Source organism: Bombus affinis, chromosome 15 (genome assembly GCF_024516045.1).
Source record: "Bombus affinis isolate iyBomAffi1 chromosome 15, iyBomAffi1.2, whole genome shotgun sequence".
Classification (NCBI taxonomy): domain Eukaryota; kingdom Metazoa; phylum Arthropoda; class Insecta; order Hymenoptera; family Apidae; genus Bombus; species Bombus affinis.
The window spans coordinates 3,062,113-3,084,342 of NC_066358.1; the positions used below are offsets into that span (position 1 = coordinate 3,062,113).

Here is a 22,230-nt window from a genome sequence, read left to right on the forward strand (position 1 = left end):
AATAATACGAGGAAGAGTTTTTCTTTTTTTCTTTTGGGCCTTTCCTATGTTGCTTCCATAGTAGGCATTTTTAAATTTTTTATATCTCAGGGGAGGTAATTCCCCCTTCGTCATCAACTTCTTCCCATATGTATATACGCCCATGCCAAGGACTAGCTTCGTATAGTACGAATCCTCGCAATTGTATCTTCTGCCATTCCTAATACTAGCCAAAATTCAGGAGCGATTGGATTTGAACGGCTATCCTAAGTGTTTGCAGTCAGCTACCGTAACCACACAGCCACCGTCGTCTGTTACTGATTGTAGTTCCAATTCCTATTTGAGGCTAAACATTCTGATCTCACACTATTATATATATATTGTTCATTCAGTTGACCGTGATCCTCCGAGCAGGCCGGACCTCTCGGCCCTAAGGGATAAACAGGCGTAGGCCCTAACAGCGAGCGCGGCAAGCTATACAGTGTACAGTAGACAGTGAGAGAGCAAAAAAAAAGAAAAACAAAAAAAGTGCTAAACAGTGAAAAAATAGTGACAACATCAACCACTTTAGAACCAAGTTAAAAATAGAAGAAGAAAGAAATGAATTCGAAACCAAGGAGGCGGAATCCGCCATAAACTCGTCAAAAAAAGGAATCAAAAGAAAAATAGAAAAACAACAAATAATTAAAGATAGCAGCATAAGAACTGCTACACAAAAGACGCGGAAACTCAATCCGCCCCCAAACCTGATAACCAGGAATAAAATAAACCCCAAGCTAGAAAACTTAAAAGGAGAAGAAAGCGACTCACAAGAAGAGCGCGACGATAAAAACGAAAATATGAAACAAAGAAGAAGCCCACAACCACAACCAATGGCTATCACATTAAGAAACAGATTCGATGCCCTCCAAGCACAAGACCACAACACACCGCAACCGCATGAAAACATTATCGATAACATTAAAAAAAGAAACGACGTATTAAGAGAAAAGGCAACCAGACAGCCCACTCCCCCGATCACGACACCAATAACCACAAGCAAAAGCTACACCGCCCGGACAAGCACCCCCCCCGCCGCCCAGCCGAAAAAAACAACACCGCAACCTTCATCAGCACTGAAAAACCAAACGCACAAGGGCCTGCCACCCAGCCACCCAGCCGAAGACCAGGCAGACCCCCCCACATCAGCGAAAGGGGCCAGGCCACCCCCCATCAACATAACGTTACAAGACCCAAAAGACACAATAGCACTTATGGAAAAGTCCCTCAAAATCAAGAACTTCCATATCAAAAGAATCCACTCAGGTAAGCACGTACTTTATCTGCAAAACCTAAATGACCACGAGAACGCAAAAAAGATACTGACCGCAGCCAACACGGCCTATTTCACATACACCCCAAAATCTCAAAAACCCCACACATACCTTCTAAAAGGGCTAGGAAACAGCTACACAGAAGCGGAAATTCTAGAAGACCTAAAAGCCCTGAAAATAGAAGAAGTTAACTTCACCAAAGTGACGCGTTTCTCAACAAGAAAATCAAGGGAGAACAACACATTGCTCCCAATCTATATAATCCAAATCTCCCCCGATAGCAACATTGGGAACCTTTTAAAAATAAACAGACTTAACTATCTGAAAATAGCCTGGGAAAAAATTAAAAAAAATGATATCACGCAGTGCTACAAATGCCAGCGAATAGGCCACACAGCACAAAACTGTAACCTAAACTATCGCTGTGTAAAATGCACTGAACCGCACGGGCCAGGCGAGTGCAAAATAAAAAAAGAAGCAGCAGTAAGCAAAGAAAAAATCTACTGCGTAAACTGCAAAAACTACGGACATCCTGCATCATACAAAGGATGTCCAAAACTCGTCGAATTACGGAAAAAGATTAATGAAAAAATCACCAAAGCAAAAGCAGCAAAAACGGAAAGAATCGCCAAAATAAGCCGTAAGTACGTCCCCGAACTAAAGTTCGCGGACATAGTAAAACAAAGAACAAGTATAAACGAAACAAGTCCGCAAGTAACAAACATAGCGGCACAAGCCAAACAAAACCCTAACCCGACAATAGACTCACCCCAAATAAGCATAATAAATGTCATCGAAGACTTCAAAAAAAGCATCCTAAAAGCCCTAAGCGACCAACAAACACAACTAAACGAAATCAAAAAAGCACTAAATACACATGAAGAAAGAATCGATTCCATCTTCAACATCATCGAAAATATAGACGAAGATTAGCCAAAATCACACCCGCCCACCAATCACAGCAGAAAATAAACCAGATAAAAGTTAATCATTTGAAAATCATATCAATAAACGCCAACTCACTAATCTCAAACCAAAAAAGATACAGCTTGCTAACACTAATTAAGAAAGAAACCCCCGACATAGTACTCATCTCAGAAACCAAACTGAACTATAGACATAAGGTGCAATACAAAAACTACACTATAATAAGACACGACAGACCAAACGCTACCCAAGGAGGAGGAACGGCAATCCTCATAAAAAACCCCCTGAAGTTCAAAACAATACAAAACGACAAAATAACAAACTTCAAAATCCTAGAGACGACGATCATAAAAATAAAAATAAACAATAAAGAAAACTTATTTATCTCCGCAGCCTACGCAGCCTACGGAAACCAGAAACAATTTAACGACGAATTCGACAATCTCTTCCAACTTTTACAGCTCGACAAACAGGAAAACTACTACATAATAGCCGGTGACCTTAACGCCAAACATACCAGCTGGAAAAACGAAATAAACAACACGAGAGGAAACTCCGTCAGAACCTGGCTAGACAATAAAAGCATTTTCTACAAAACAAACCTCTATGGCTCCGAGCTACCCTCTTACCCAAAAGGACGCTCCTACCTAGACATATGCCTAGCAGACGCCCGAATAAAATTCCAAAACTTACGACCAAATAACACTCTCAAAACCATAGACTACGACAGCGACCATAACGCCATAGTATTTCAGATAAGCAAAAACACATCCGACGACCTAACACTCGAAACGCAGACCGAAACACCCAGGTACAACTACAAAAAGACAGACTGGAAGAAGTTCCAAAACCTGCTCGAAAAGAACTGCGACCTAAAAATCTACAACAATGTCAACCTAACAGACAGACAAATCGACTCGTTCATAGACGAAATAGAAAAACATATACAAATCGCCCTACAAGAATCCGTACCGACATTTAAAAAAAAAGACTCCTGCGAGCCATATATAAACTATAAAATAAAAAATCTACAACGAGACAAAAGCTACATACTATCGAAATTAAACAACCTAAGACTCAACTACTCTTACAACAAAAGAGAAGACATAGAATTCCTAAAATACCTGCTACACGAAATAAAATCACAACTAAAACAAGAATTCGCAAACTCTATAAATCAATACTGGACAAATAAAATAAAAAATATCTCCAAAAAAGACTCTGCTAACATGTTCCCGCAGATAAATCAAATTTTCAGACCAAAGGAACAAAACTCCATCCCGCCCCTCAAACTGCCTCCAGAAAAAGCCTCCCTCATCCAAGAAGCAGGCATCGAGATACAAAACACCAACAAAGACACAGAGGGCAACTTCATAATATCAAAAACAACGGAAAAACTAGACATTATCGGTACCCACTTCGTCAAAACTCACACACAAAACGAACACATGGGCCGAGAACAACTAAACAGAATTATCATCGCCGAAACAAACATACTAAAAAATAAAATAAAACAAGACATAGCGCTAAACAAAACAGTCTGCACATTCTCAAACGAAAACACATCGGACGACCCCAAACAGCCCGACCCAGAAATAAACTACTTTACAAACTTCAACCAACTAAGTACAATCTTCTCCACGCTAAACAACAAAAAATCCGCCGGCTTCGATGGCATCCCAAACATCGCGCTCAAACGCCTACCAAACAAAATAAAATGGTACTACACAGTACTGTTTAATAATGCACTAAATAACACGTACTTCCCCAAAAAATGGAAAAAAGCCAAACTCATAGCCATTACAAAAAAAAATAAAGACGGCTCATCACCTGCAAACCTACGACCCATAAGCCTCCTCCCCAACATAAGCAAAGTATACGAAATGATCATAAACAACCCCCTAGCAGCCTTCTGCTCAAAAAATAAGATAATCCCGGAAAACCAATTCGGCTTCCGCCACAAACACTCCACAATCCACGCAATAAATAAACTTACGTCGGATATCTGCTGGGCACTTAACGCAAATCAGCGAGTAGCCGCCTGCCTAATAGACATCGAAAAAGCCTTCGACACCGTCTGGATCCCAGGACTCATTTATAAAATGACTAAAAAGAACTTCCCCGAATACCTAATCAAAATAGTATGGGACATGATAACAAACAAAACTTTCAAAATGACCGACGGCTCGCACACCTCAAGCAAAGAATTCTCCATAGAGAACGGCCTGCAACAAGGAACAGTAAATTCCCCGCTACTCTTCAGCATCTACAATAACGACTTACTAAACCTCTTTAACCTCAACACATCCACACACAAACGCTCCATAGCCTTCGCGGATGACCTAATCATCTACGTAACAGGCCGCAAAACCAAAACGATAAGAACAGAACTCCAAGAACTCTTTAACAAAATCAGCGATTACTATCATACATGGAAACTAAAAATTAACGCAAGCAAATGCGAAACCATACTATTCAGACCCATGACAAGCAAAATCGGCCCAGCAGAAAGGGAACAAGTCAGGAAATTCCGCCTAAAAGAAAAAGCAAACGAAGAGAACCTCATACCGCACAAAAATTGCGTAAAATACCTAGGAATAAATATAGATGAAAAACTAAACTATAAGCAACACATCGAAATCCAACTCTCCAAAGCCAGCAAAGCTTTTTGGAATACAAAAAGGCTGTTTTACTCCAGAATTCTCGATAGCAAAGTAAAAATCATGTGCTACCAATCGCTAATAAGACCCATTATAACCTACGGCTGCCCAATATGGTACAACATACCAGCGTCAATAATGGAAAAAATTCGCATATTTGAAAGAAAATGCATCAGAGCTTGCCTGAGCATTTACAGATCAGAACACAGCGGATACAGAAAATACATAAAAAACAAAAAAATATACGACTTAGCCAACATCCACCGCATCGACTGTCACATCCTAAAACTAACGAGAAATCACTTCTCGCAAGCCGCGAAGATCAAAGAAAACAGCCTAATCTTCGGCTGCTTATACCCAAACGACGCATACTTCAAAAACACTCTGTTAACAGGCTACATCCCCCCCGAAGCCTTCCTATACCTAGACGAAAGAAACTATCTCCAAGACCAAAACAACATCCCCATAATTTATCATATGCAAAGGAAAATAGGAATGAAATCTATTCAATACGAGGAAAACCTAGATGGCCGCACGGCAGACACTAGGTGGAGATACAACATGGCCCTCCCCCAAAAGGATACAGAAGACAAACACAGAAAAAACACAAAAAAATATTGGTGGATACGGAACCCATAACAAAAAACAACAAGATAAAGAGCCACAGAACAGCAACGCTCACCGAATAAAAGTGTAAATATGTAAATATGTAAATATGTAAATAGATAAACAAATATTATACTAATCCCACAGAACACCCCTCCCCACCCCCTCCCCACCCCTCCCCGCCAGTCCCAGTCCATCCCCGCCCAGCCCCTCCCTAACAGGCTAGCGAACTGTCCTGTTTTTGCGTCCAGGCTTTCAGGACATAAATTAAAATATCGTACATAAGCACAGCGCAACAGCGGCTTAATTTTATTTTATGTAACAATAACAATAATAATCTTAAAAAAAAAAAGAGAAAAGAATGTAATAATGCATGGCTACGTCGTACCGTCGCGTATCGGTACTTTTGCCTGTACCACCCTACAATTAGAATTCAGCGTTTATTCTGGAAAAAAAATCATGTAAAAAAAAAAAAAAATATGTAAAACCTGGAATTAATAAACAAAGTTAAAAAAAAAAAAAAAATATATTGTTCATTAACTGTCCTGTTTTTGCGTCCAGGCTTTCAGGACATAAATTAAAATATCGTACATAAGCACAGCGCAACAGCGGCTTAAATGTAAGACACAACAATAATCTTAAAAAAAAAAAAAAAAAAAAAAAAAAAAAAAATGTAATAAAGCAAGGCTACGTCGTACCGTCGCGTATCGGTACTTTTGCCTGTACCACCCTACAATTAGAATTCAGCGTTTATTCTAGAAAAAAAAATCATGTAAAAAAAAAATATGTAAAAAACCTGGAATCAATAAACAAAGATAAAAAAAAATATATTGTTCATTATAAAATATATATGAAACTTTACTTCCTTTGTTTTATAATAAAAAATGTGTATATAATATTTTATAATGAAATAAATAATTCTTATCGTTTATAATAACACAAAGGGCAAACTCGTCTATACAATATTATTATTAATAAATAATATATAACATTATTTAGTATAAAATAAAAGGTAAGGTTATATGTATACTTGTAAATAGTATTATTAATTTAGAAATAATTCATTACTATTATTAATGTTACATCATATATTGTCTAGCATTTAAAATCAGAATAAAATTAAATTACTTTCTTGTAACAATGTTTTCCACGTTCGTGTTCAAACGCTGCCTATCAAAATATAGTTTCGACGTCCAAGAAATAAAAGGATTAATGCAAATGCAATTAGACGGCTACAGCAGGCATACAAAAGGCATAGACCGTCGAGTGCGTCTGGAAACGACTATGAAAAAATTTGCATAAAACCACCAAGATGTAAATATGCATAATGTGCGCGGTTCGAGATTCTGAGAACGGGCGAAAGTTTCACGTTCCATACCCCGCGAGGTAGACGGCTTGTTGGTGACGAAACGCTACCATAAAATAAAAGCCTGTTTGTAGAGCCTATTTTACATCATGAAACTCGATAAAAAAAGAACTCGATGAGTATCGTTGGACAAACGTCCATATAATTGAGATGATTGCGAATAAAGCGATCTATGTTCCACATGATTATGACCGATCGAATGTTTTATGTTTAAATTCGAATGAATTCTGTCGAATTTTGTTGAAATTTTATTAGCAATAAATGCGAGAGACTTGTTAATTGAAAATCATTGAATTAGGAAGGTTATTATTTAGGTTGGACTCTTTTAGAATTATTTTAATAAAAATAAAAATTTGGAGAGAAGAAATTGGAGGATGAAATTTCTTTGATTGGCTACAGAGGGTGGGTTATAATAGCGAAAAGAATTTGTAACTTATAAATATGTAAAGTTTGTTTCACAATGTATCCCTATGTAACGATTTGTCATGCTTGTTATGAAGTGTTTTTCACATGCACAATTACCTATTCCTACGTAAATTACTCGGAATGATTAGTTAAAGAGACGATTATTCAAACAAGATAACCAGTTGACAACGAAATCACATGTCTTGCCAGCATTTATTAAAAATTAAGACAATCTTAACACGATTAATAGAAATAGAATAAAAGAACGATTTTGAACACGACAGTCGATAAGAATAAAGATCTCATTAAAAGATATCCTTTCATTCGCTATATAGATGGTAAGTTACGTAAATGAATAAAACGAATGAATTGGAGAAAGAAAACGATATTCACATTATCATGTAATTATCAGATTTTTTGCGTTAGTAAATAAATTATATTACTTTATAGTGTATTATAGGCAAAAAAAAATTTGTTAGAAGAATAGGAAAGAAATAAAGTTTTACTATTTTTTATTCATAATTTGAGAGATGCAGAATGGACAGACTTTTTTGATCCAGAAAAAACTATATTTACTTCTCAAAATAAAATCATTAAATTTTTGTATTGCTACTGGCTAATCTTAGAAAAGTCTCTACAAATTTTGAAGGATACTGGATAATATGGCTAGTTCTAAAAAAATTGCAAAATATAATAAAATTATCTTCGAATCATCTTTTGAATACTAGACAAATCTGGGTTAATTTATTATAGTTTCATGTGTAATAATGAGGCTGATGAGAAACTTTTTAAGTTAGTAGCTGTAGCTCTTTCTACACCATACCAAACTGACAGAGTTCATTTCATAAGACGACCCTAATCTATAATAAAACCTAATTTATTGTAGAACTTATTAACAGATATACAGCAGAAATACAGAGAACAGAACATCGACAAGAAAGATCGACAACATAAAAAATTCAGCTTAATTACCATTTAACATTTACACCCCATATTTTCGTAATTTACTATTTTTTTTTTTCCAATGAAAAAGGGATCCTACGCATTTAAATTCTACTTCATTTTTACATCATTAATGACCATAACATTTTACATACATTTAAATGACATTAACGTACGAGTACTGCATCACCAGCATTAGTAACATAAAATTTCAAAGCAAAATTCAATTGTGCCTCTCAAACGCTACAAAACCGCAAATAAAGTTTCTTGCCATAAAAAATACAAGATTTATCACCACTAACACTCGTAAAAGATATATGCGAAAAATATACTATTGATACAAAATCTATAGCACGTGTTTGTCGAGGTGTTATTTAGAACTGTGCACGTCAGCCGATCGATTATTATCGACGATAACAGGAAGAAACATAAATTGTAATCAAGGAACGAATTCTTCCGTGATACGTGACGAAATTCGCGAGCAATCTTACGCAACGATCGTCTATGGTGCTATGAAAAGTTATACGTATTAACGTATTACGTAAAAATTCGATGCAAAAATACCTCGATGGCGATAAATACCGAGGTCAATCGAGTCTGGCCGTCTTTAAAAATCATCTAACGCCGCAGCAAAATGTGTCAACGACCAATTGCTCGGGATTCCATGAGCTTCCTTCGAAACAAGTACGAATCTTGTGGAAGATTCGAATCAATAAGGTAAAGATGCCACGAATTCGTGAAATGTCCAAGTTGGACATAAAAAATTTAATTGGAAAGACTTGATGATAGTTTGCGATCGTTCTGAACGATGATAGATAATTATCTAGATAGACCACGAAGGTAGCTGTATATTTTTAGAACCTTCAAAATGTCAAAGATCTATAGAATGCATTGTAATATGCAATAATGTATAAAGTATTCAAAGTACAGCACTTACTATGATATTTAGTTGTTAAAACGAATTTCTATTCCACGTCGTTAATTATGTTCATGAAAATGGAAACACGAACATCCACAGTTCCATTAAAAAAATTTAAGGTTGTACAGGACAGATGTAATATATACTTTTGCTCATAAGTATGCTAACATACTGGTTGATTTGACGTCACGGTATTTCACCAAAGTGTATAAATTAATGCTGAATTAGTAATTAGAAGCAGCACATATTACTTTTTTACGGAATCACCAAGATACAAATCTAAATTGGACATTAAGAAACACTGCAGTTGTGCATGTACTGTAGTATATTTTGGTATATACTACATGTATATTTATACCATTTAAGTATCACTGGTTGTATTAACGTCGCAAGTATTCCTATCAGTTTAAGAGGCCTAATCTGTCTTATAATTCAAAAGTTAAAGGATTATGATTATGAAGAACCAAACCATTGCAGCTTCATTTGACTGCAGTCTTATTATTAAAATATGCCTGATCAAAAATAAGCAAATATCCGGATATTCCTGAGCGGTAATGTAATAATTCACAGAGAAGGCTGCAAATGTTACAATACCAAACCATCGCCACACTCAAACCAAAGAAGGACGTCAAAAGATCCGTGAAACCAAGAGAAAGAAGAATCGTCCCTCTTTCTTGTCATTTGATCACAAGCTAAAAAAAGATGAGGAAAAGAGATATCTCGCGCCCTTCCTCGCGCCAGGAAAATCTGATTTAATTAATTCCTATCGATCGACGAGCAGATTGTCGGCTCTCTTCATGCGCCGCTTTTCGGATTAAATTTTACATCTAACGCGCATTTAAGAGACTGTTCCATGTATCGACAACCAGTGGATTAAAATTTTGCTCTTTTTTCTCTCGATATTTTCGCACAACGCAGCAAGAGAAGCAAACGTGAAATCGATTCGACTCGCGCGAATTCGCAACGCCGAGTTATCCAATTGCACGATGCAACGACGACGATACTTAACGTGCTACGAATTGAACCGTTGAGTGCCACCGGAGAAAATCGAATTTGAAAATTTATCAACTGTACTTGAACGTGACTAATTCCGGATTGAACAAGAGAACATAATCGGCGGAAGATTATTTTACAAATGAAAATAAGTCGAAAATGTAAAATAACACTTGTCTATAAGGTGTTCTGCTTCCGAGATAAATAAATTCGAAAATTTTTCATAGTGTACCAAGACAATTCTTAACTAAACAGAAAAATGTTATTCTACATTTCTGTTGTATTTTGTTGTATATGTAGAATAACCTTCTGCTGGTTACTTATTCGCATAATTTACTCAGTCGGTATTAGGCAGGTATACCTGACAAATCTACAAACTAGATTCGCTGGAAAACTAAGCTTAGGGCGAAAAAATTGTATTCTATATTTTCTTCTCACTCTTGCGGAAGGAATCACGTCATTCCAGTGTTATTTGCCCGGACTTTCTATATTGGTGTTTTCTGATTTTTTATGTCTTCTCATGGAAGAAAATAGCGTTTTATAGCGTCTCTGTTCTATAGATACGTACATAATAAGCTATAAAAAAGTGAAAAAACGAACATAAAATCGCGTGGTATATGCGTGACGCAATTAACCTCGCGGGAACGTATAAAAATCACGAATGGCAGTAAAAAATTCAGGTGCAGTAACGAGCATTTACATAAATGACAATCTTGTTGTATAAATTATATATGATTAAGTTTCTTGAACTAATATTCTTTGAAAGAAGAAACGGGAGAGGAAAATCATTGGAATAGACACACTTTCCTTTTATTTTTAAAGTACAGTTGTATTAAGAACTTTTCTTTCATAAGTGAATTCTAGAGCAATAAAATAAGTTAAGAACATCCTGGGGGAAATAGCTTATCGTAGGATTTCCCCTACTAATCGTAATCCCGACATGATTAATCTTTGATAGCTAATTTCGAACGTTGGAAGTAGAAGTCTCAGGCAGTTGTAAAATGAAATAGAAGAGAAAACTAAATACCTAAATAAACTATCGGATCGAAAATATCACAAAATTTCTCAGCGAGTTAAATCCTATATCATCACGAACATTAAATATAATCGTATTATGAATTTCCTGTAGAGTGTCCCATATATAAGAATTTATTTCGTGTCTCTGAGAAACACTTCTTTAATAAACCCAAGAGGTTTCACCAAACGAATAGACGTAAATCTTTCATGGTTCTAAGATTTACAACGCTTTAAGACACCGGTTTACCACATACTCGCACCTCCACCGATCTATCGTGTAATTACACAAACTACTGCTTCTCTTTCCATTTACATATTGATTCGTGCTTTTCGTTCAAATTTTATCGTTTATTCGAAATTGTTCGGAATTTGTATGTAGAATCTGTTCCACTCATTTAATAGTTCATCTCTGTGGATAATTTATAGTTATAATAAGATTTATAGTTATCGATCCAAACCTTTTTAGGCTTGTCAGGTATACCTGTCTAATACCGACTGAGTAAATTATGTGAATAAGTAAAAATGTCGTGTTTGTTATTTCTTCTTCTATTGTTTTGTATCGTTTAGATAAAGTTATATCATGGAGATTGTTAGGAAATAATTGGATATTTTTAGTTCTACAGGATAGTTCTACAGAATCCAAATATTGGGAAAGAAGTGGAAGCTTAAAATCCTATTACCATAGGAAACTTTATGTCAAAAATCTCCTGAGGTATAGGAAAATCAGATTAGAATTCTGTTACCTTAGAAAAGTTTTTCGTCAGAAATCCATCGAAGTAATGGAAAATCGGGTTAGAATTCTGGTTGCCTTAGAAAACTCTTTCCTCACAAATATATCAGAGTATGTAAAAGAAAATATATCAGCTTAGGATACTGCTACTTTGGAAAACTTTTTCGCCACATATTTATCAAAGTAATGTTAGCTTAGGGTATCGTAGCTTCGAAAGACGTCAACATTTTTTATCAAAAATTTATCTATAAATAAAGTAGCAGAAACAACTTAGGACATTGTTACTTTAGGATACTATTTTTATCAGAATTCCATCGAAGTAAACGGAAGTCAATTTAGTTATCTTGGGAAACATCTTCGGCAAAATCTATTGAAATGATAGCGATCTATCAAATGCAAAGTAAATAACGCCAGAATGATATTACTTTAACAGTATTTCCTAGAAGATTTATCAGTATAAAATAAATTACTACTCATATCCTTGCAACCTTAATTTCGAATTAATAACAAAATTAGGAAAAAATTCAGTTCGTATACACAGTTCGGAATATTGTTCTAAATTTTTAGTCAGTAGCGCAAACTGTAAGTATGTGGTGTAGAACGCGTTAATGGATCGGGGGTAGTAGTGAAATTATCGCACGATGTAATGATGCGTTGAGTTAACAACGGGTTGGTAGGCGTGAAAGCTTCGAGACCAGAACGAATCGTGACGATAATGATGGGTTGAGCGGGTCACAATAACTGGTTGCACCGAGTAAGAAACGTGAATGAGGCTCGAGGTTCGCCCAAGTTATGGAAAATGAGATTTCGTGAATAACTATGGACAGAGGAGAATCCACAAAAGTAACGAGGATTTTTAGAAATACACAAAATTTTAGAAACTTGGCAAACTTGGCGAAGTATGCATTTTTAATTTGACTTAAAAACACCAAAAAATCTGTAAAGGTATTTGAAATCGAGCAAGAAGACATAAATTTTCAAACTATCATATCAAAGAAACAAAATATGCACCACGCCATTAAAATTAAAGCCAGAATTAGATAAGTATATCTATATATACGTCTAATTATGCATTACAAATTTCTGTGAAAAACGACTTATCTTATAAGCTACAATAGAGTTAAGTAAAGTTGTCAAACTCCGCAAAGAGGGCGAAATGAGATTTTAATCGTAGAATAATTTCCCAACGATTGAAAATGCATTATATCGTCGGTGACGCATGTTTATTCTACGAAAGAAACCATTAAAGAAGCTTCGTTTGAATCTTTGGATGCATCATACGTCAACCAGGAAGGAATTTTATCTAGTAAAGTATTCGAAATTATGTGACCCTCGTCCGGATTCCTGGTTCATGTTGCTTTCCAGCGCTATCCTTGACCTCGACTTCAACGCAGCGGTGCATATAGACTGTTTCAACATCTTAGTTATAAGAAATTCCTACTACAGTTTGCATCAAAAGTTCTTAATTATCTGAAGAATATAGAAAGAATTATGAGAAATAAAAAATTAGCTACACAAAGATCAATTTTCTACAATTATTTCACCACAATATTTTATTCTTCTTTACTATGTGTGTCTGTAAAAAGTTACTTGGAACAAATATATATCTTTGTCCATTTTCCTTAACATTATTCGATAAGGGATTTTCCCTGATATGTATAATTCTGATGAACATTTTCCGTATAGGAAATTTTCACTGCACAGGACAATTCTTCCGCTTATTATACATGTATCGTTTATTATTATATACGAAATAATAGATTGATACACTACGAAATAATTTATTACGCTCATATGGAAAATTAAATAATGTTCATTAAGAAGAATTTATATTACAAGAATTGCTCTAATAAAAATTATTTACATGAACAGAAGCTTAGAACAAGACAAACAAGCGTATCATAAATTTCACTTTAAATGACTAAGAATGAAGATTGTTCTAGTTTATTAAAACGAAGCAATAAAAGACACATAAAATTAACAATATACATTCTAGGAAGAATCTTGTATCGTAGTTAATGGAAAGGCCTGTACACGACACGGATACGTGCCAATGGCACCTGAATGCGCAGAATGTATGTTGGTTCCAATGTCAGCGCGCCAATTAAAAATGAACGCCTGCTTAGCAGACTACCTTATTTACACCTCCCCTCCTCCCTTCAGCCCCTTCGTCTGTTTCTCTCGCACCACTTACTGTTTTCACTCTTACGGGCATTTATTATCGCTGGAGCTGAGTATAATCGAAATCGGTAAACAAATAAAGAACACAGAGAATCCTCTGTTCATTTGTCCAAGAGTAGCATTCTCGATGCTGACACAATTGACGTATTTGTTGGGCCAACGCAAATGAGCTTGGCATTAATAAAGTCACATATTTATGTTACAATTATTATTTATATTTTCCTGATCGTTAAACAGAGATTTTGTTCGAATAGAAAAGTTACTTTTTAATGGAAATTTTTCAGATAGGAAAATTTTGCTAAACAGGAATTTTTTTGGTTACTAAATATATATTTCTTATTGTAGTGGAATCTGTATTTTACTTGTATTCGCAAACGCATTTTATTTCCTGGACTTGTATAAATATCTAACGAGTTGGTTAACAGCAATCTAGGAATGTTAATGATTTCTTAACGACGTTGCGCAAACAATTTTTTGTTGAAAGCATATTTTAGTGATATAGCGAGTATTTTAGTGATATAGCGAATATTTTAGTGACATAGTGAATATTTTAGCGACATAATGAATATTTATGGAATTTTTAACGATCAGCAGCTACCATATTCTTTGTTCAGAATAAACAAGAAGGACATTTTTATGATTGTAGAGAATAATCGGATTAAAATGATCTCTGATGAATTGACAAAAGTTATCACACTGTTTTCATTACATTCAGTTTCATTTTCATTTAAACATCAATTAATATAATTGTTAAGGAATGTTTCCTAGTATTTAAGTCAGTTCATACTAATTCTTTTTAACCTCTCGCAATCAAATTCTACGATATATGGATTTTTCTACTTTAATCTAAAATTTAGAAAGCAAACATTGTGTGGCATTACAGGTAATAAGTATGTATAGTGACATTCACCCAGAGAGAGTTTAACACTGCCTCGTCTAACACTGTTTCAGGCTTCCGGGAAACTACATTATATATATGTGTGTGTGAGTATATATATATCTTTATTTCCGCATGCTTTTCGTCTTTGTCAAATATACATATGAACAATCATGGTAGGAAACTATATTATATTTTGATTGCCTTTTTTCTTACTATATTTAGATTAAAGAAAAATAATCACACACAAGTACGTAGCGTGGTGGTTATTTTTATTATATCTTGCCCTTTTATAGAGAGTCAGGTTTAAGTTAGGTCATAGAAGGTTATTGAGGGTCAAGGTATAAAAAGGAAACTGCTAACATCAACGCAGTCGTTCTTCGGAAAATAATACGTTCAGAATATTCTACTCAATTATTCCCTATATAGATATAAAAATCATTTAAAAGAAAACACAAAGTAAGAAATAGGAAACGTAAGATCGTAAGATTTCTCCTTTGGTCCGTTCGTTCAAAGAAAGAAAGGAAAGAAGAAAAATGACGAAAGGAAATCATGGTCGACGGATTGAATTATCAACGGTGATAAAAGGACGAGAGTTAAACGTGGCGTATTATCGCGAAACGGAAAGAAAAATTTCTTTGCTGGCACAGATATCAGGTACTGGCAGCAGGATGTTTAATGATATTCGAGCGCTACTTGGAACTCTTCAAACGCGACCAATCCGATAAAACAAAATTGTATCAGATTTCTTCTGAGAGTTGAAATTAATTTTAATAAAATTAATGGCTCTACTGGCAACCGATCAAATCCGGTTTCCTACTGAATCGCGATATAGCGTTGTTTTCTCAAGGTTACTGAGAATTAGTCCAACTTGAATGTATTCGTTGTAGCCTCTTGCATTTTTCATTTGATTTACATAATTATAGAGTTGTATAAATTTAATCTTTTCAAATTTTATAAAATTGTAGGATCTAGGTAGAGAAAATAGTGACGGAAAATAGTGACGGTGTAAACAAACCTTTCGAGTTTATTTTCATAATCATGATATTAGAAGACAGATGTCGATTATGTAAATTGACTACGCATAAAATTGCAAATGAAATGTTTGGGCGAATGTTGTGTTAAAGCAAGATTTGTCTTTAATGGTTCAATTAAGTGTATAGAAAAACAGATGTAAGAAAAGAAAATAGTGTGTCTCTTTTATTTCGGGAATTTTTTAATTAATACAATTAATTGAATATTTCGTTTTGGATGTCAAAGTTCTTACAATCAAAATACAAATCGCGCGTAGGATTAAATCACATTGCTAATTATTTCGCTTATTTTCCTCCAGAACTAAATAACAAAATACCGAATAAATCAGCGTGGTGCAGTTTTAATCACTCGTTGATTAAATGTAAGCAACGGCTTTGATCACGTATAAAGAAATTCTCCGATATTTTTCTGCGTTGCGTTTAAATCGATTCGTTCAAGTTCTAAGAAGGCTTTTTATATAAGCATTATTTTTGTTTTTCTCTCTCCTTATTTTCTTATTTTTTCCTAACGTTTTAATTTTCTTACTTTCATCACCCTATTTCTCAATCCTTCGAATCTTCACTTTCGTCATATGAATTGTTTCCCTATATCCTCTAGTATTTTAATTCTTTTACATTTCCAAGCTTCTTATTTTTTAACTTCTCGTCACTGGAACTCTATATATATTTCCAACTTTAACTGTATTCGATTTTGCTATTTCTTTTATTCATTTTCATTACATTTTATTATTTTTTTTTTTTTTTTTTTTTTTACCTTTTGATGCACGTATTATATAGCTCTGACAGATTGATTTTTTCACGTTCTATTTTATTTTATACCAGGTAACAAAAATAAACGGAAATATCAGGTTTCTCCATTTCCTTTCCCTCAAATTTAAACCAGATCGCGCTATGTTTGAAAAGCTCAGTTTAATTCCAATTGTTTCGAATCTTTCTTCCATTGTTATCGATTCTACGGGAATTACATTAATTCTTAAGTGGAAAAAGATATTTGTCAATGGTAATATACATTTAACTCAAAAATATTAATCATATGTGAAACATTAATTACAACAACGATTGTTGTTATTAATATTAATCTACATCGACAATTTAATTAATAACACTAATAATATTATCTAATATCTATCTATACCTATCTGACAAGACATTCGAAAAGAAGAAAAGAAATAATTTGTTCGTTCAAGTATTAACATAATTTTCATATATATCCTTATGCTTCAATTTCTATCCGTGTTATTTTAATTTTGAAACCGAATCCTTCCTCTGGCGAATAAAATCGCGTGATTACTTTCCTCAACAATTCCACGAAGCTCTATTAAAATTTCTCTAAAGTACCGAACATAAAACAACGCAAACTATGCACATCTGTTTCGTCAACAGAAAATTCGCAATTAGTCTCAGATCATTCAAAACAAGTAACGAGCATTCGTGACGGAAAGGTAAGATTACCAGGATGAAACGTGAGCTGTGCTCTAATTAAATCCGGATTGAAGCCGATGGAAGGAAGGGCGGTGGAATTAAGAAACTCGTCGCGATCGATCCGATTTTTATCTTATCGTCATTCTCGTTACACACTCCAGCAAACGCATCGTGTCATCGCTAATATTTGTGGTACCTATTGACCTTCGCTCGTGTTTGATCTCTAAGTACCTCTTGCCGTGCTAGCCGCGCATCCTCTGGGCTATCGCCATGATCTTTTAATAGAATTTTCTATCCAGAGTCTTTTAATCCTGCTGCGAACATGTCGAATGTTTTTCATGTCTCCATCCTACTTTCGTCTCATTTCGTTCAAGAGATATTACGCTTAAAAATATTATGAAATTGTAAAATGCAATTTTATAATTGTATACATAATAACTGCACATTATAAATTGTTGTATACATGGAAGACACGGAAGTTTTCTAATCGGAAATATCGTTATTTGCATTTGATAATATCAACTCTAAGATTAAATATAAATACAAAAATACTTTCGTATATCTGTTCGTGTTTTCTACTCTCTGATACGAAGCCAATAGAGATAGAGATGTATCATAGCATGTTAACGTTAAATCCCGATGTTGCATTGCAACATTTGTGTTAAAAGTCAATCAAAATCTAATCTTTCTGCTACAAAACAGCGAATAACGCTTATAGATCGATTTAATATTAATATTAAATCTTTGATCTATATATATATATATAAATTATACGCTCTTTAAATAACTTAGATTTAATACCTCGGGCGTTAAACAGTTAACGTTGATACAGTGCAGTAGCCAGAGCTCGATGATCAATAATCCGAGACATGAGCACGGTTGCCTTTAATGAATGACAACCGTAAGGTGCACATCGGTATTAGTGCGTGCTTGGAACTTTAATGAAGTCAGCTACAATACGGTGGAAAGGTCGGAACACTCTTCAAAAATGGACGCGACTCGTGTAACCGGAACTTATACACGGAAAATGGTATTTAGCTGGAAGAATCTGGGTCGTGAAAGGCCCGAGAATCTCCGGAGGATGTAAGAAATACTTGATATTAACGCGCAAGCGATACAAGCGATATTATATAGCACAAAGCAAAATGAAAGCATAAAATGTTTATCCTTGATGGGATTACAGGTTCTTCGCGTATAAATCGACTTTTGCGTAATGGTTCTTTTTTATGGTTTACTTGAAAACGACGTACACTTATTACACTGATGTATATAGCGTTGCTGATCTAGAAGGGGCACTTTCAATAAAATTGCATGAAATACACAGTGTTCCTTCAATGGTTCATAAGATGTTCTACCAGCTTGCAATAACGTGACGAGGGAAAATCGTTGATAAAAATTTATCTGTATCTATCCAGCGATTGTTATACAGTGTTTTTCGAGATAATGTTACTTGCTTTTCAAAGAAACTTCTTTCTATCGGCTTCCACACATTTCATTTTCATAGCATCAGATTCTTGTTGTCGTATAAAATGATACAAACTTTAATATATTCGAACCTAATTAATTAGTATGCAAATGCTGTACTTATACACACAATGGTGTGCCAATATTTTTTCTAATATAAGCAATACACTTCAAGAAACTATCCTTCTATTATTGGTAATTACTAAAAATAATTTTTCTCAAAAGTTAGAGATTCAACAAGTCTATAGAATAAAGCTGAGAAGAAATTCGGTTTCGATAGGATGAAATTCTCTACTTTATTATAAGACATCCTATATAACTTAGAAAACAAGTGGTTAATTCGTCACAATGCTTTGATGGAAAGAAAAATTCTGCGATTAATGTACACTTCGCGTGAATCTGTGATGTTTTTAAGGAACGTTGCGAATTAAAAATGGGAAAAATAGCACGGACTAAGTCAACTTTTCATATCAAGAAATCAGGTTCGATGTTCCGTATCTTTTTTCAGGCGCGAAATAATATATAGCGGTCTTGTTCGGCCTAATAAGACCGTCAATTGAGCCAACAAAGGACATTCGTCGAATTTATTCGCAGCTTGCATTAATTTCGCCCGAGGAATGGCTGTGATTATTTTTAATTGGACCTAAACGGACCACGGATCAAAACGCCGCGTCTCGTTTTCGAGCGTTTCCTCCATGCTTTCCTTTATTTGCCGGAGAAACAATTAACAATTTAGGAACAAACATTTTTGCTCTCAAATTGCCACGAGAACGGAACATTGTTAATTGTTAACGAGATGAATCGAGCCGAGTTTGCGTACTGTCTAAAAACGACGCATTGTTGGCAATAATGTCCGCATGAATTTTTGAAAGATTGTTTAATGACAAATGACAGATATAATTGAGGTTATTCAAACAAAATTAAGCGACAACAGCTTGACTGACAAAATGCTATTCATTGTAGTACTATTATTAGATATTCTTCTTAAATGGTATTAATAAATATTACTATAATTGCATTGTTAAAGACATACTAGTCGCGTTAAGGAATATTGCAGTATCATTGTTAAATTATACGAGATATTATTGTGATGACATTATTAACTATGTATTGATCATTAAAAATTATATAGCAGTCAACAAACAATTACATCACCGTGTCCAATTTAATTTTCTTATTTTTATTTTTGTCACATTTGCAGCTATATAGTCTGTCTGACTTCAATTATAAATACCGCAAACTCAGGATCACAGTGTATACTACGAATTAATCATATCACGCGAATCTGTTTTTTCCTAGTAGGAAGGATTAGAAAGTAGACAGACAGGTGTCTACGTGTTTGAATATCGAAGAAAATCGATGAAATGGTGGCAACCGCTGTCAATCGAGGTATCGTTGATTTGAGTGATAAAATAATTTTCATAGGAGTGTCCATGTAAATGGTTATTTCTTACATCTTCATAGACTAATTATATTATAAATAGGTAATATTTTATATTCTATAATCACATTTCCTTAATATATTTTTATTAGGTAAAATTTAATGCAAGTTACAACGAGTAATTAGAAAGGAGAATGGTATAAATTAAGTCGCATGCTAACGAAGCTGAACATACCTACTTCCCACCTTCAGTGCATCGTAAAGTGAAGAAATGAGATTGTCATATCTACGATTAAAGGTCATCGAAAAGGTAAAAATAAAATTACAATTCGAAAAGATAAGATTATCCGACCCGTTAAGATGTGTCAATTACCAGGATACGAAATAACATCTTTAACATTTGAATTCAACGTTATTCCACGTATTCTCGTGTTATAAATTTTAATGCGAGGGACATCTACGTTCAACACAATTAGCAATATCGAAAGCTCTGCGATTAAACACGAAAGAAACAATAAATACAAAACTCGTACGAAAGAAACTAAACTGAAGTATTATGATAAAATATGTGATTCAATGAAAAAGACAAACTGTTATCTACGTATCTTATAAAAAAATTATTCCAGTGCCAAAAATGCTCCCTGATAAATCTATAAAATTTTAATTACTCCAAAAGTTGTGGCGTCGAACCTCTAACATAGAGAAGGAAAAAATACAATTTCTAATTCCACTCTATGATATGAATAATGAAAAATGTAGCCTTTTAAAAATTTGAAAATCTCACAACTCCCATTTGTACTCTGATATCAACCCTCATTTACCAGCACGCTCAATTTCACCGATATTCCCATGAATCGATCGAAACAAGACACTCGAGACACAATAGAGAACGCAATCACGTGTGACAGACGAACATTAGTGACGGGATCAAGTTCAATATATTCTCATAAATCCGAATCAAATCCAATAACCAAGGTTCACTTCATAGCGTTCGAATACTACTTACGAGATATAACGATTCGTTCGTCGTTCTCGCAAAATATTCGATCTTTGTAAGCCTCTTTCGAACCTCGGAGTAAGTACCTGCTAGTTTCGCAAATCTACTTACAAGTACTTCAACGTTACAACGAATCGATACTCTTGCAACTACTAATAGAGTCACGAGAGTCAGAAAAGCGCTGCATATTCTATAAATTCGATTTTATTGCCTGCATCTACAACTATTCGTAATTGAAAATTGAAACGAGAAGCCATGCGTATCATTAACGATTTCTGCGTGCTTCCTTCAAACTTGAGGTATTTTCTAATATTGGAAGAATGTAATTGGGTCGAAAACGACCGAAAGAACCAGCAGAGTTAAGTCCATCGTTTATAAACATCCATCAAAAGTAAAGTGGCGACGAATTACTTCGTTCGGGAAAAGATTTTCTATTACTCGAAACTCAATGGATCGGTCGCTCTGCGGATAGCACTCGATCGAAGTGGCGGCTATCGATGGAAATAATAAATCAGTAGGTTCACGAAACCGAGTTAAAGCCGCGTGTGTGTACGACCACAGCCGACGTTATGTTCGCTCATCGTACTATGAGGCTCGAAACGAGCCGCGATTCTATTTCTGCCCCCGGCGTCCCCATTCATTAAGCGACGACGATAAGCCAGAACGCGGAGGGCGAACTGAACTAAAATTGCGATTCTGACTTGGTCCAACGTGAACGACTATTCGACTTCAACTTGTATATGCAATGCACATTCATTCGGTGTAGCGATAGTTAGCCAGTAGTTAGGTTATGTGACAGGGATTGGAGTTTCAGATATTCTGGGGTGAAAGCGGACCCAGCAATCGATATTGTGAGTTGTGTTATGTTATGACAGTAATTTTATGATGTTTCGCGATGCCGACGAAGGGAAGAGAAGGCGTAATGGAATTATTTCTAAACGTAATTCTAAAACGATATTTTTTAGAATAGGAAGTATTACCGATTTCAGTATCTTATTTTGTTATATTTATGCAATC

General features: G+C 34.8%; 1 protein-coding gene and 1 long non-coding RNA gene across 13 annotated transcripts in view; one reads left to right on the forward strand and one right to left on the reverse strand.

Annotated features, from left to right (window-relative positions):
- Positions 1-22,230, reverse strand: part of LOC126924936 (potassium/sodium hyperpolarization-activated cyclic nucleotide-gated channel 3) — a 219,488-nt gene that overhangs the window by 110,464 nt on the left and 86,794 nt on the right. The window lies entirely within an intron of this gene.
- Positions 159-5,970, forward strand: LOC126924987 (uncharacterized). The gene is made up of 2 exons (XR_007713769.1): positions 159-361; positions 5,707-5,970. It is a non-coding gene; the product is annotated as an uncharacterized LOC126924987 (long non-coding RNA).